Genomic DNA, 16,304 nt, shown 5'->3' with positions numbered 1-16,304 from the left:
GGCTGGACGTCTGCGTCATTCGGCACTTAGTTTGGGCCAGGACAAACACAGACCCCTCCCCCCCCCCCCCACCCCGTCTCCGTTTGGACAGTCGCTTCAGGAAGAGGAGAAATGAAGACCTCTTTCCATCATTTCACGGAATCGCTCTGAAGGGGCTCTCAGCCAGAGCGCAAACAGACAGTGATCCAGGAGAAAAGCAGCGACAATGTCAGCAAACCAGAGGCATTAGGAGTCATTAGGAGTCGTTACGTACAGCAGAGCTGCCACACGATAAGCCAGTCAGCGGCGTTTCAGGCCGGAAGAACTGGCGCTGACCCACCGGGCGGGCGTGTTGGCGGATGACTCATGCGTCCCCCCCCCCCCCCCCCACAGCGGCTGTGTTTGCCTCTTAACTTGTGTTAACTTGTGCCACCAGTGTCTCAGCCATGACGGTCTGAATATTTCAGGCTAATACTTATCTGGTCGTACACTACTATGCAACTGCAGTACTAAAAAAGAGGGGGGGTTAGATACTCAGGCCCCTCCCCTGCTCCACCGCACCCCGCCCCCCACCCCCCGTAATCCATGTGCTAATGAATGCTGCAAGTGTTTTAGTTCCATGACAAGCACACTTGGCTTGTAACTATAACAACACATGGGCTAACACAGGGGCTAACACACATATACTGTCGATCAGAAAATTACTCCCACCTCAGAACCCGACACACACGGCGCGTTAAGTCAAACAGAAGCACAAACATTGTGGGCCACTGCGGTGTGTAACACTCCGCTGTGGAGCAGCTCAAGACAGGAGTTCAGAGAGGAGGGTGAGGTGGACCCCCCCACCCCTCCCACAGGAAAAGTAACACTATCACACACTCTCACATGCTCGCTCTCTCACACACACACACACACACACACACACACACACACACACACACACACACACACACACACACACACGGGGCTCTGCTACTAAAACAAACGCGGCTGGAGGCCCTATGCAGAGGAAATAAAGATGGCGGTGGACGTGAGGGAGGGAGGGCGCCCCGATGTTTACGCAGAAATGGCGAGAACGGGGAAAAAATTCTGACACACGATCCCCCTGTTTGCATTACCCCCGCTAATCCCACATACGATGGGGGGGGGGGAAGCGGATTCCCTCACAGAAAAAAGGCGCTGCGGTTGAATATTTTTGTCTTGTAAAAAGAAACATCTGGCTCCGTGGCCTTCGGATGGAGGGGTAGGGAGGGACGTGCCCAGCGCTGGGTTTGTTTTCCAAATTAGGGTTTAATTAAATGTGAAGTGAGCGCTCCGCAGGGTGGCGGGGGCAGGTTTGTTTTATTGAGGTGGTGGTGGGGGGGGGGGCTGTAGGTTTGTTTTATCGAGGGGGGGCATGGGATGACCGAGCACCCAGATCCCAGAGAGGTCGCACGGGTGCTGCAGTTGGCGTTTCGTTTTGCGTTTTTTAAATTTTATTCCTAGCCATCTGGAAGAGCAGCCCCCCCCCCTTAAGGTCACCCCATCTAGGACATCACAACCACCCCCCCCCACCCCCCAAGTGCTGTCCAATCAGAGGAAGACACACCATAAATGCCCAGTAAAAAGGCATAAAGTTAAATGTTGCCAGGGTACAGGCCTAACATAACAATTAAACTTCTAATATGTTTTCTTCAGAAAAGGTTTGGGAAGTTCAGTGATCTGTGAAAGGGGGGAAAAAATCATTTTCCCATATCTGTTAAAGTCACAAAAGCTGCTCTCCTACAGTTTTTTCTGCATGATAGAGCCCCACTGAGCATATTTACATTCTGAATCTGATATTTCTGAATGCATATATTCTAAATTAATTTATTTTTATCGTAATACACATTGTAATTTGAATTTGTTATGCAACGTTCATTCCAAATGAATGGCCGTGTCCTTGATGTCCAGGGGCATCACAGATGCTGAAAGAAACAGCTTAAATGTCGTGCTAAGTGTTCATGACCTGAGGGTCAGAGGTCATGACCCGTGCTGGAAGACTGCATTGTGCTGTAATAATGGGGCATAAACTCATCCTCATCCTCCGTAGTTGTAGTGAAGACCCTGGAATCCACACGGTCCAGATTCGGCTCAAATATTTATACTAAATCATACAAAACTCTATACTGCAGACTGCAGAACAACTGAATACTGGCAATGCGGAGAAAAATAACGTAAATTTAAAAATAAAACTGAATTCTTCTTTCACATGATACGTTTGATATGATGTACGTTTTTGGGTTTCCTTGTAAAAGTGTTCAGAGGATCTACAGGTGAGCGACAGAATTGGGGGGGGGGGGGGGGGTGCTAGTTAGTCTGTGTGGACAGCAGGGCAGGAGAAACAGAGAACATCGACAAGATATGCGACCCAATCCCCCCACAGTCTGGATAAAGCAGAACATACAGAGGCTACTGTATGCACAGAGAGAGCCGACTGTGCTGTCCTTTAAACAACACACACCAGGCACCGGCCACAGGGAGCCCGGCTTGGACACTGTGCCCCCTGTCCTGGGCTCAGAGATGGGACACCCTGCACCCTGTCCTGGGTTCAGAGATGGGACACCCTGTCCAGGACACCCTGCACCCTGTCCTGGGCTCAGAGATGGGACACCCTGTCCAGGACACCCTGCACCCTGTCCTGGGCTCAGAGATGGGACACCCTGCACCCTGTCCTGGGCTCAGAGATGGGACACTCTGTCCGGGACACCCTGCACCCTGACCGGGGCTCAGAGATGGGACACCCTGCACCCTGTCCTGGGCTCAGAGATGGGACACCCTGTCCAGGACACCCTGCACCCTGTCCTGGGCTCAGAGATGGGACACCCTGTCCAGGACACCCTGCACCCTGTCCTGGGCTCAGAGATGGGACACCCTGCACCCTGTCCTGGGCTCAGAGATGGGACACTCTGTCCGGGACACCCTGCACCCTGACCGGGGCTCAGAGATGGGACACTCTGTCCAGGTCTCAGAGTCACGCCAGAGTGCCTGCCAGCCTTCTGCTCCCCCACCCAAATCTGGGGGGGGGGGTTTGGGGGATAGTCTTACCCTCCCATCTGCAACGCATTACCAGCCTCCGATGTACCGCCTGTCACTCAAATACCTCTTTATAGAGCCGTCACCCCCCCCAACCCACCCACCACCACCCCGAATGTGTCCCATTATAACACACAGGCTGAGGGGGGCTCTGTTACAGGTGCCCCCCCCCTCCCAGAAAATCAGCCTTTGCTTTGGCGGGAATAGGAGCTCACAGCTGCAGTTCCCTCCGCTTTTTTCCTCTCTCTTTTTCTCTTTCTTTTTTTTGTGAATCACTTTGTTGTCTTGCGAAGTTCTGGTGTGGGAGGGGGCGTGTGTGTGTGTGTGTGTGTGGGGCGGGGGGGGTTATTTTGTTGTTGCACACTTTCATGTTTTCATTCATTAATTCTCTTTGCTGTGCACTCGTTTTCATTCATCCCTCCATCCCTCCCTCCCTCGCTCAATAATCCCCCCTCCGCACTCCTTCAGCAGTTATGGCAAGGAGAGAAATGAGATCAGGTGCTTACTGTCCCTCCTTTCTTTGCCCTTAAATGTCAGCCGTCTGACAGAAGCTGGACCTCCTTTCATTTAGAGTCCCCCCTCCCTTCTTTCAATCAGACCCCCCAGTCTGTCCATCCCGGCTCCTTCCAATTCAAAACAGAGATTAGCAAAGGCAGCCTTAAAAATCGGGGTTTGAGTCCTCCAACACATCTCTGTTGATTAACAGACTGCCAAATCCTCGCAGAACATTACGGGCGTGTTTCAGACTGAGACTGGAATCCCAGCGCGCTTCCTGAGGAGGCCGTGTTGAAATTGGAAGTGGAACTGGCCTCGGCTGATACACGCTATTTTGTTAGGACAGAAGCAAAAGTTCCTAAAACATTCGGAAACGGGTACGCGCACCATGCTCTGAGGGGCTGAAAGAGAGGACAGCGGAGGAGTGGTGGTGAGATGGGGGGGGTCTGGGGGGGGGGGTCGGTCTGTAAGAGAACTGGCCACAGCTCCTCATGCAAACAAAGCTTTAAAAACGGCTGATCCGGAACACTGGAAACCATGTGGGTTTTCAGAGGAAAGCCGAGGTGCTGGAGGGGTGTCGGGGATTTGGGGTACCACCCCCTCAGACAGCCGCCTCTCAGACACACCTGGTTTTGGCGGGAGCACTTACGCCACCGCAACGTACCGATTTCACCAGGTGATGATCCCAAAGTCACATGACCCGGCGGTAACTCCGCACCGTGTCAGACGGAGGCCAGAGGGATGTGGTTTCCATGGCGCCGTTCCCAGTGCAGTGAAAACAGCTGAGTTTCCGTGGAAACGCAGGACTAGCGTTTTTTTTTTTTTTTGCATTTTCAAAGCAGCTGATGTTTTTTAAATTGTCCCGTTATAACTCGAGCGCAAACTTTCCTTCCTCATCGTGAATCAGTATTACTCAGTTCCACCATAGATATCACGGCCGCACCAGATACTCCACTCCCTGCTCTTAACATTAGATAACGCTGCACCCCCGAACATCCCCTGCAAATACAGTCATGGGAACAGTAGTACAGTGCTGTGGCAGTGCACACACTGTACCGTTCTGTAACCATGGAAACCCGCGTTACCATCTGAAACCTCCTGCCGTTGACAGGCAGAGAGGACTTCTGCCACAATCCTCTGCAAATATACTAAGACAATACTAAAATAATGCTGGTTTTTGTTTCATTTCATTTTTGAAGAAAATATTCTAGTTTCAGGTTTACAACGATAACCTTAATTCAAGGAGCTGGACATGGCATAGAAACTTTGATCGCACTGACACAAGTTGAAGTTCAGCACAGCAGGAACCAATCAAATGTGTGCTCCTGGGCCTTCACCCAATCGGAAAAGTGCAACATGGTCTCAACGACCAATGGGATTTCACTCCAAAAAACAAAAGATAGCCCAGGGAACATAGTGGGACAGCCCCCTTCTTAACTAGACGATGTCACAACGGGCAGATATGACCGATGTGTCCTCAGGCCCGTGTGGTGGGTGTGGGACAGACAGTGTTTTTTTCCCGCCTTAACGCATTTAGAAACACAGGGAGACATGAATCACACATAACAAAGAATAGAGCAGGAGACCTGTCGCTGTGCCCAGTCCAAACCCCCCCCCCCCCCCCCCCCCCCCAATCGCTGTCTGCAGGCACGTCAGAGTCACACTGTACTAATTCTGTGCTCGTGGCAGTCAAGGACATGAAACAAACACTTTCAACATTTTGCCAGCCACATTACCTGTTACAATAAAACACTACCTGACTGTTTACCTGCCAAAGTGGCTGCTAGTGCAGAAACTCTTAGCAGCCACAATCAAAATATTGCCAGTATTTGGCCGGTGGAGAGTGTTAAATTCACACGCAGGGGCAAACCCGGTAACCTCAGCCAGCAGCCTGAAAAAATGCCTTTGATTGGCCAGAGGAGGTGAAACAGGCCTATTTCAGAACATCAGCCACATGACATCATAAAACACTGCCTGTCAGAAACTTAACTGATGGAGTTTCTAGAATCTCTTCTGTGAGCATAAAGACCTTGAAGCACTATTACACAAAATAAATTCCACAAACAACTAAATTCCAAGCACAATCATTGAAGCCACAATTAATAGGGCATCAGGCATAGCATACATTAAAATAGTTTCAAATATCATCACTGGCCAACTAGCGAAGACAACCTAAACAGTCACACTGATTTCATCAGAAAGACCACGACAAGCTAGCTTTCCACAATCAATATTCACAAAGCTGACTATTGAATATAGGCAAACGACTCTATAAATATCATGACAGACAAGCTGGCTAGACTTTCTGTGAATCATCACATAGCGAGTAAATAATATATTTTAGGATTGGCTGCACTGTAGAAGAAATATGCCCGAGACATCACTGGAATTAGTAGTATTATTAGTTAGTCGACACCGGGAAGGTTTTTAGTCACACAACTTATTATTATGCTTGACAGCATCTCCTGTAAACCAGGTGCCCGAGGACTAATAATAAAAACTATGCTTGGATGAGGGATCATGGGAAATGTAGTCAAACAGCCAGAGAGAGTGGAATTAAGTGTTTTTTCTCTCTCAGCAAAACACCAAACCTGACATGGGAGCAGGTGGACTGGTGGGGCACTGAGCTCTTTGTGGTTAGATGGTCAGGGCCTGAGGGTGAACCTAGAGACTGTTCCGGAATTTGGGTTGAAGGTCAAACCAGAGGAGAAGAGCGATTTCCCATAACGCCCCCCCCCCCCCCCCCACTTCCCACGCACACACACACACACACAAACAAAAACACACTGAAAACACAGGCTCTTCCACATTTCTCTTTCCAAGAGGGATTAAGCTCCGGACCTGTGCTTCCCTAGTGGAAACAGCTGGGCTGGAACTGAGTGTGTGTGTGTGTGTGTGTGTGTGTGTGTGTGTGGGCGGGGGAGGGGGGGCTTTGGGGAAGGGTCACACTGTGTATACTGTTTGTTTCCTTATAGACACCTCAGTTTCAGAGTTACAATCAGCATTAGAATACAGGCAGCCTGGAACTCTAGGCATTGCATATCTATTTCAGGTGTCCCAACAGTCCATCATTACATTACATTTATTTGGCAGATGCTTTTATCCAAAGCGGCATACAATAAGGGCATACCAAAGGTCATTGAAGCAACTACAAAACACAGGTCCGATAAGGTACAAGACTCATTATGTAACAGTTACTCATAGCCATGAACACATCAAGTCCATCATAGAGTCCCCCAAACCTAACCTAGAAATATTCATAGAAAACAGAATTGATTGTCTCTAAAAATCCATGCATTTCCCTTCAATATGTTTCTATAGTGCTCATTGGGGCTGGGGTAAAAGGCCAATGTCAAGGGCAGAAGGAAACTTAAGCCACGCCCCTTCAAAATCCAATTTTTAAAAAAAATCTGAGTTCGTGATGTACCGTCGTTTGCTGGTGTATGTGTAAGCTACAATTTAGACTAGGCTACAAATCGTAACGCATTCAAAATCAGTGTTACGGTTATTAATAGTCACAACTGGATAGCCAATTAGCTAGGTAGCAGACTAGTATCTTACTACATACTACAAAATATTGTTTGTTGTAAGGGTCGTCACATTCTGTCGGATTTGCAACAAGCAGTAGCCTACTGATTGGCCGGATAGCCTACGACGATGATGATGGTCAAAACCATACAAGCTAGCTAGCTAGTTCTAAATGCAAGATGTCTATAATAAAACATCAAATACAATGTAAAATGCCCTGTAAAGGTAGCTTCACCTCTTGTGCTAATATGAGGCAGCTAATTGTTGCTAGCAGCTAGCTAGTTACCATTCGTGCCAATAGCCGAAAGCACAGGCCAAAACGCGGTCACTCACCAAGCTCTGTAACACACGACATGTTCCTTCTCGCCTGTTCCTGGTCCCCCTTGGACGCCTAGCAAACTGTGGTCGTTCCTGTGCGTAATTCATTTAATATTCTCCTTCGTCTCCATTAAATGGTCCATCTTCCTAGTTGTTGCCTAACTAACTTAAGCTAGCGAAATCACTCTCGGGCAGGGCCAAAGGTGTCTAATCTTATCCCAAAAGGGTCAGTGTGGGTGCAGGCTTTCGTTATAGCCCAGCACTAATACACCTGATTCTACTTATCAAGGTCTCGACTGAACACCAGAATTAGTTAATTAGTTTACTCAAGTGTCGTAGTGCTGGGCTAAAATTAAAACCTGCACCCACACCGGCCCTTTTCGGATAAGACTGGACACCCATGCCAGTGAGAGATTCGCGTGTGCTACATCACTTCCGATATTTTATCTAAATAAATCTGAGTTTGACGGAGCTAACGTCCGGTCAGTGAAAACATGCCTGAAATGCAGTTTCTACATAATTGTCTTACACATTATTTCACTGTGGATGCGAACTTAAAAAATATTGCGCCTTAAGTTTGAATTGCTCCTGCAATAATGCGGTTATATAAATGGACAGCATGCGTAAAAATGTATCGCGTTTAAGCGACTCAGGATAAAGTTGCCCGCACAACATGCGCTACATTTTGTGGATGTTTCGTTACTCAGAACTGTTGTTGAAGCTGCTCCAGCTCCAGCTGGGAGAAGTCAGTTGGCACGTGAACTTCCAGTACAGAACATGACGTCATCCCCGGAGAAGCGATAAAAGCGGCGATTCGCGCCCGTAGCTGGGGAACCCTGGCCTTTCGCTCAGCACAAAACGTACAGTTCGTGCTAGAGCGGCTGCGGTTGGATCTCACCCGCGTTACGGCAACGGGCCATTCAGTCTGACCGAGCTGTGGTCGTGATTATGCGACCGTGTCCCGCTTGTTCGAGGCCACCATGGCCAGACTCGCGCTGTGTGGGACGGACTGAGAACCAAGCGCAGCCAAAATATGTCCACCCCCACACGTGCACTGAGCACAGAGCAGTATACCAGAGCTGTGGTCAGACCAGAGTCAGATACAAAGTGTGTAACGTCACCTGGTGATGTCACTGCCTTAATGAACCCCTGACTGTCTGTCTGTCTGCAAGGAACTGGTCTTGTAACCTAAAAAGGTCACAAGTTAGATTCCTGGGTAGGACACTGCCGTTGTACCCTTGAGCAAGGTACCTAACCTGCATTGCTTCAGTATATATCCAGCTGTATAAATGGATGCAGTGTAAATGCTATGTTGAAAGTTGTGTAATTCGCACTGGATAAGAGCGTCTGCTGAATACCTGTAGTGCAATGTAATGTCTTTCAGTCTGTTTGTAATGATGTCTGTACATAACTCTGTAATCAAGTAGAGAAATATATAGCATAATCTGCAGACCTTGGTGAAAAATGCGTTTGAAATTTTTAGATGCATGTAATGACTCTCAGCTCACCCTGGACAAACTGGTGCCCCTTCACTCAATTGCATTATGCCAGAAATAGCCAGGAAATATAAAAGCAGTATGCTTACACAGCAAGAACAATCCATCCCTGTTTCAAACACCTTTATAGCTGTTTAAATTCTCTCCCTAGTGCCTTGTCTATGGTCTTAAACAGGACAAAGGGTAATGGCATTAGTTTTTCACTCAGCCATTTTGTTCTGCTCAGGGGTCTCCATGCACACCTAGTCCTGCTCCACTCAGAATGCTATGCTTCTTGGTCACGTTGATATAAAATCACACTCGCAATTAAATAGGACAACAAGAAGTAGGCTATACATGAAATACAATTGATATGATCTGGGAATAGCAGTAACACAATACATAAACACATGAACAAGATTGTAAAAAAACAAAAACAAAAAACAGTTAAAACCCAAAGAAATATAAAAATAGAACTCAAATAAACTCTGCAGTAGAGTTAAGAGCCAGGTTAGCGCCATGTTGATGGGTCTGTTAGCTCCAGGTCTTAGTGTGGGTTCTGACGCTGGATAAGGGGCTAATCTGCTGTCATTTCCTCCCCTGATATAGCGCCATCTAATCCCGTTATCTTCCTCTCTGCGTCTCCACTGTCTCCCGCTAACCAAACCCTTATCCTTGGGCCTGTCCAGACCCTGCAATTCTCCTCCCCGGCCCCCCTCCTTCAAATCAGCTCACGTCAAAGTGCCGCTCCAAACTCCTGCTGTCCCGTTTGCCTGCAGCTCGCTTTGTGACAGCCTGTCTGTAAGAAGCACAACTACCGGAATAAAGCTGAACTGGACTGAAACGGCACACAGGACAGATAGAACACCAGTGGCCCCGGGTAAAACTCCTTCAGCTCAAGCGTGTGTGTGTGTGTATGAAATTCACACAGGCGCAGGGTGTGACCTGCAGATCCACCCTTCACAGGAGCAGAAGCCTGTTTAACGTACGGGACGGTGAGGACGTGAAGCAGCGCATCTGAAGGCCACAGTGCTGAGATTAACAGACTCCTCACAGACTCACGTGTCTGATTTACAGTTTTGCAGTAAATATCGTTGCCTCTTAAATGTCTCGTCCGAAAGGTTTGTAGAATTTTACTGACCAGTTCTCCAAACACCACCTCACGATAGGTTTACTGCGGTTTTTTTATTGCGTTTAAATAATTAAGACTCTTTTTTCAGGGTTTCTTGAGCAGCCACAGCAGTCGTTTCAGTGTTTTTTTCTGTTTCCTTTGTCAGTCTAACGCCTGGTTCACAGCCAGACCTCTTTGACACTGCTGAATAAAGAGCATCATGCAATCTCACTGCAGTCTGTGACCTTCATATCATTATATATATATGGAAATCCAATCCAATCCAATTACTTTCAGTCGCTTTGAGGAAAATATTTTTTTTGATGTCATCTATGTCATTTATTTGATACACATTCCTGCTATTATATATTGCCTATAATGACACATATTGACACAGATCATGTCGATCATGTGACGTGTATACGAGGTATTCATGCCCCGCAAGTTGCACTGCACACTTGTTACTTGTTTGCCGATGACATCATCAGTGACATCATCAGTGGGCTGGATTATGACCAGGCATGTAGAGGGTTTTGTAACAGCAGAGGAGGACAGGTGGAGGGAAAGAGTAAATAGCTGATCAGTACCTCCACCCCCCACCCCAAAAGGGGGAGCGCTGACAGTTTTGTCTCCCCCCCCCTCAAAAATGTAATCCTTTCCCAAAGCAATCAGTTCAGTTTGGAATTTCAACCCCCTGACCACCGCCAACACCCTCGCTCTCCAAAACAATTCCTGGTTTCGCCACAGCTCCTGCCTCAGCACCTCAGGTTGGCAGTTTAACACCAACGTGAACAAAACCCCACTAATGCACAGTGATACTCTGTCATTTTTAAAACTCGGGTTTTCATTACCGGAATGCACCATGCAGTATTGGGTGTCCCGCAGAATTATAAATATTTGACAGGAAAATTCACAACCTCATGACACTTGATCATCAGTTAAACAAAATGTAAACGGGACTTATTTACACATCTGTGGCACATGACAAACGTCATCTTAAAATGAGATCCCGCACGCACACACACACACACCTGTTATCATCCGTTACTCAGTGCGCCCCGTATTTGGGGTTTCTGGGTGCACGGGATCAGGAGGTCCTGTGAGGAGCGTATCTGACAGGACCCTGTATAAGATGGATAATTAAGGAGCCCCTGGGGCAGCTCTGATTCTTCCCCGGGCTGGGGGGGGGGGGGGGGGGGGGGGGGGGGGGGTTTGGGGGACTCAGGACTCGGACCAGCCCGTTAGAGCAGCAGCACCAGGGAAGAGCAGTGAGGGAGAGGGGGGCTGCAGCCTGGAGATATGAGGCAAACACACACACACACGCACGGAGATATGCACACGCACGCACGCACACACACACACACACACACACACACACGCTCACACTCTCCCTATCTCACACTCACAGTAACAGACATGTTTGGAACCCCAAGCCTTGGGTATTCAGTGGGGGTGTGTGTGTGAGACAGAGATTGTGTGTGTATGCATGTATGGGAGAGAGAGAGAAAAAGTGTGTGTGTGTATGTGAGAGAGAGAGAGAGAGTGTGTGTGTGTGCGTGCATGTCTGGCTGTGTGTACGTGTATATGTGTGTGAGCATGTTTTTAAAAATAGGATTAGACCCACTTAGGGTCAGGCTGCACAGACGGAAGCACAAGTGTTTTACACAGCAGGGATTAGGGAGCCCTCCAGGGCGGCGATAAAGGCGCTATAAATGGGGCTAACCAGGGTGTCAGACAAGCCCTAGCAAATGGCCGACACCCCAGTTAGTCCCCTACAGGGGGAGGGAGGGGCCCGGACACACAGCCAAAGACTGGGGTCTGTCTCTGAGGCGTGAGGGCAGGAGCTGGAGCACTGACCTGGGGCCTGTATCACAGAGCAGGGTTACCGAGTTAGCTGCATAACTGCTCTAAGTAAAATGCAGGAAACCTCCCAAATCTGGAACATGGACTGAAGTAAAAAGAGCTGTTCCGGGTTTTACTTGGCGCAGTTATGTTGCTACCTCAGTAATTCTGCTTCCTAAAATGCCACACTGAACTGCGTAACACGGGCTGACGTTATTTATCTGTTTATTTTTTATTTTAACTCCTGTATGTCGTTGGTGTGGCCCAGTGCATGCCCCCTGCAGGCCGAAGTGCAGATGTGCAGCCTATGCGCAGGAGAGCTGCCAGTGTTGCGCAGCCGAAGCGGTCAGCGGGATTTAAAATAAAATAAAATTTACAGTCGCAATACTGGAATGAACTCGCCGAACTCGAACTCGAGGTTGAGGGAACGATAGCTCGATTTTCATTACATGTAAAATGCAAAAAAAAACAAAAACAAAAAAAAACAATACAGATAACGTTGAAAAAAAAAAAAAGGAAAAAAATGTTGTCATACAGCGAATTAGTCAGTCTGGAAACCACAAGAGCTCTCAGGCCGCAAACATCAAGAAGGGACTTGGATTACCGGGGAAATGTGCTGAAGGAGAAGCTGAACAGGTAACCTCAGTGTCTTTATTTAAAGACCGAAGCGGTTTCTGAAGCTTAAAGCGCAGACGCTGGCTGTCCAGCGGTATCCGCCCCCCCACCCCTTCCCATCTTCCCATTTTCACTCGCTCTACTTGCAGTAGCAGAAGTGGTGCTTTAATAAGGTCTCTCGCTGTTTCCTTTGGGCCCGTTAAAGGATGTTGGGCAGCGTCTCTGCGTTATCGGGACAGCCGCTCGGAGACAGAGCGCAGCCGGCTCGCCCCCTTTCGGCGCGCCCCCTTTCGGCCCGGGACGGCCCGCGGTGATAAGGCGGGGAATGCTCAGAATGCAGACACCTCCCGAATCCGCCGACCGGGACAGCCCCCGCGAGCGCACCCACTCAGACAGCAGATACGGGACGGGGGAGACGGGGGGGGGGGGTAAGAGCCGAGCCCAGACAGGCCTCCGGTGTCGGGCTTAAAAGGTGCTGCGGAACGCGAAGGAAAACAAACCCCTGCTCTGTAGACCACGGATGAAAGCTACGCAGCAAATCCAGGTCTATGCTTCTGCTTCAGAAAAATAAAAAAGCTCATGACAAAATAAAGCGTATGCCGATTTAATCCCTTCGGTCACCAGGACGAGCGCGACATTCGAATGAACCAATTCAACAGGCTGATCACGGCCATCACAGCAGAACTGCTCGTGATATAGAGCCAAGCTGACATGAGCTCTTGGCAGAACAGAGGGACGCATGTTTTAATTCTGTATTAATGCGCCTGCAGACAGATGGACGCATGTTTCAGTGCAGTATTAATGCGCCTGCAGACAGAGGGACACATGTTTCAGTGCAGTATTAATGCGCCTGCAGACAGAGGGACGCATGTTTCAGTGCAGTATTAATGCGCCTGCAGACAGATGGACGCATGTTTCAGTGCAGTATTAATGCGCCTGCAGACAGAGGGACGCATGTTTCAGTGCAGTATTAATGCGCCTGCAGACAGAGGGATGCATGTTTCAGTGCAGTATTAATGCGCGTGCAGACAGAGGGACGCATGTTTCAGTGCAGTATTAATGCGCCTGCAGACAGAGGGACGCATGTTTCAGTGCAGTATTAATGCGCCTGCAGACAGAGGGACGTATGTTTCAGTGCAGTATTAATGCGCCTGCAGACAGATGGACGCATGTTTCAGTGCAGTATTAATGCGCATGCAGACAGAGGGACGCATGTTTCAGTGCAGTATTAATGCGCCTGCAGACAGAGGAACGCATGTTTCAGTGCAGTATTAATGCGCATGCAGACAGAGGGACGCATGTTTCAGTGCAGTATTAATGCGCCTGCAGACAGATGGACGCATGTTTCAGTGCAGTTTTAATGCGCCTGCAGACAGAGGGATGCATGTTTCAGTGCAGTATTAATGCGCCTGCAGACAGATGGACGCATGTTTCAGTGCAGTATTAATGCGCCTGCAGACAGATGGACGCATGTTTCAGTGCAGTATTAATGCGCCTGCAGACAGATGGACGCATGTTTCAGTGCAGTATTAATGCGCCTGCAGACAGATGGACGCATGTTTCAGTGCAGTTTTAATGCGCCTGCAGACAGATGGACGCATGTTTCAGTGCAGTATTAATGCGCCTGCAGACAGAGGGATGCATGTTTCAGTGCAGTATTAATGCGCCTGCAGACAGAGGGATGCATGTTTCAGTGCAGTATTAATGACAGGGCTGTACGCCTCTCCTGCACAGACGCTCCTGCAGGATGAAAGGGTGGTGGTACCAGCGACTACCCCCAGAAAGGGGCGGTTTTTTTTGGGGGGGGGGGGGAGGGTTTATCAGGACAGCACCACACGATGGCTCAGATTACCCATCAGGCACCAGTCACCCGAGAGGCCCCAAGAAAAACAAGCGAGTGTAATTAAGGCGGGGGGGGGGGGGGCAGCTTTTACACACTCTGGGACACCCCGGGAGCTCCGGGGGGCTCAAAGAAGCCACTTTTGGGGCATGGAGAGGGAAGAGCAGACGCCCCCAGCTCTGCGTTAGGGACATCCCACAGGCGACCCGACAGCTGTGCAGTGGGGCAGCGACGGCAGACTCGCATCGATCGACTTCTCACAAATACAGGGGAAACAAGCCTGTTCACGAGAGAGGGAAAATGCAACACAAAAGCATCGTACATATACAGGATGTTTTATTACAAAGACAAAAAAACAAATAACAAAAAGCAGACCTCCAATACCCAAGACCACGACTCCAATAGCCCCCATCCCGCCCCTCCCTGTACAATATAAAGGTAATTATCGGCAGTGATTTAAAGATCGTTACAGCTTAGAAAACCTCAAGAGGTGTAAAATTTAAATGTATATTCTTTATTTAGAATTCGGTAACATGGGCGTCCCCACCAGTGACCAATCCCTGCCAGTTTTGAGTCCATATAAAACAACAGAGGCGGCAGAGACCTTTCACAAAGAAAGAAAGCATTTACAACACAGACCTGGACAAGGGGGCGGGGGGCCTGGGGGTGGGTCGCTGTGAGCAGTTTCAATTTTGACCATTTGGAGAGGTTTCCAGTCCCCTTGAGTACATTCTCTAATTGAATTTTAAAGTCTTTAAAAAATAAAAATAAAAAAAAACAACCTTTCCGATGAAGCGTTGCCATGGACAGGGCAGGGGAGCAGCCCATGGGGAGCAGCCCGGAGGAGCAGCCCATGGGGAGCAGCCCGGAGGAGCAGCCAGTGGGGAGCAGCCGGGAGGAGCAGCTCAGGGTAAGGTCTCGTCAGACACGGCTGGTTCACACTAACCGCTGGGGAGCAGCGGTCCTCCAGTTCCGGGTCCTGAACCAGGCCGCCCGCAGCCCAAACCTGCATGTCCTCCGTACGCTCTATGTCGAAGAGCTCTCTGCGAGGAAGAGCTCTCTGCGAGGAAGAGCTCGCTGCGAGGAAGAGCTCGCTGCGTTTGAGCCCCCTCCCCCATACAATTTCAATTCACTCTCAATAGGGGCGAGGGACTGATGACACAGGGCAGCGGAACGGTCTCAGGGAGCAGGGGACGGGTCGCGTTGCGGGAGACGCCAGCAGTCGCAGCCCCCCAGCCTTCACTGAGCAGAGCTACAGCACCCCCTGCTGGCGGTACAGAAAAATGCGTCTTTGGGACCGACAGGTGAGAAGGCAGCCGAACTCACGCAGGATGAGACTGCTGTGTACGTCCGCCTGTCAATCATCTCTTCCAGCACCGCCTCTCAGAACGTCACAGGCACATGCCTGATAATAAATCACTAAATAAAAAACATTTTTAATCGTTTCTGTGCACCTGCAAGAGCAGCTGAACACCAACAGTGACCAGATGACAGGACCTTAAAGCTCTGCCTTAGCTGGGTCTGTGCAGGGTTTGGGGGGCATGGGGGGGGGGGTGGGCGTTAGATTAACTGGATCTCCACACACAACCAACATCAGCCCCCTGGTTCCAACACAGCAGTTGCCAAGGCGACGCCGCGGTCCACCGTGCCTACCGTAAAGGTGATGTGCTTCCGTATCGCCACAAAGTCCCGTTAAGACTCGCTCGGACGATTTTGACAGAACTTAGTCAAAATGCGCAGAAGTCCCAGAGAGAGAGATGGGACCTTCTTCCCCACTGCTCCTGGAACCACTCACACTCACACACTCTCACACACTCTCACACACTCTCACACACTCTCACACACTCTCACACACACACACACACACACACACACACACACACACACACACACACACACACACACACACACACACACACACACACACACACACAGCTGTTCCACCCAGCTCCTGAGAAGCCACGACCAGATTTTAACTTTCTGTGCTTCTGGGAGGAGATCCGCAATGCAATCGGCAATTCATGGACAAAACTAAATTTAAAAAAGG

General features: G+C 49.3%; 1 protein-coding gene across 1 annotated transcript in view; it reads right to left on the bottom strand.

Moving 5' to 3' along the window:
- LOC118209189 (E3 ubiquitin-protein ligase TRIM50-like) overlaps nucleotides 1-7,640 on the bottom strand; it is a 39,546-nt gene extending 31,906 nt beyond the window's left edge. Inside the window, exon 1 of the mRNA XM_035384348.1 lies at nucleotides 7,390-7,640. The gene's annotated coding sequence lies outside the window, so the exon portion shown is untranslated. The remainder of the gene's footprint in view (nucleotides 1-7,389) is intronic.
- Nucleotides 7,641-16,304: the final 8,664 nt, after the last annotated feature.

Source organism: Anguilla anguilla, chromosome 12, assembly GCF_013347855.1.
Source record: "Anguilla anguilla isolate fAngAng1 chromosome 12, fAngAng1.pri, whole genome shotgun sequence".
NCBI lineage: Eukaryota > Metazoa > Chordata > Actinopteri > Anguilliformes > Anguillidae > Anguilla > Anguilla anguilla.
The sequence above is the reverse complement of the archived record's forward strand: the minus strand, read 5'-3'. Positions and strand labels throughout refer to the sequence as shown.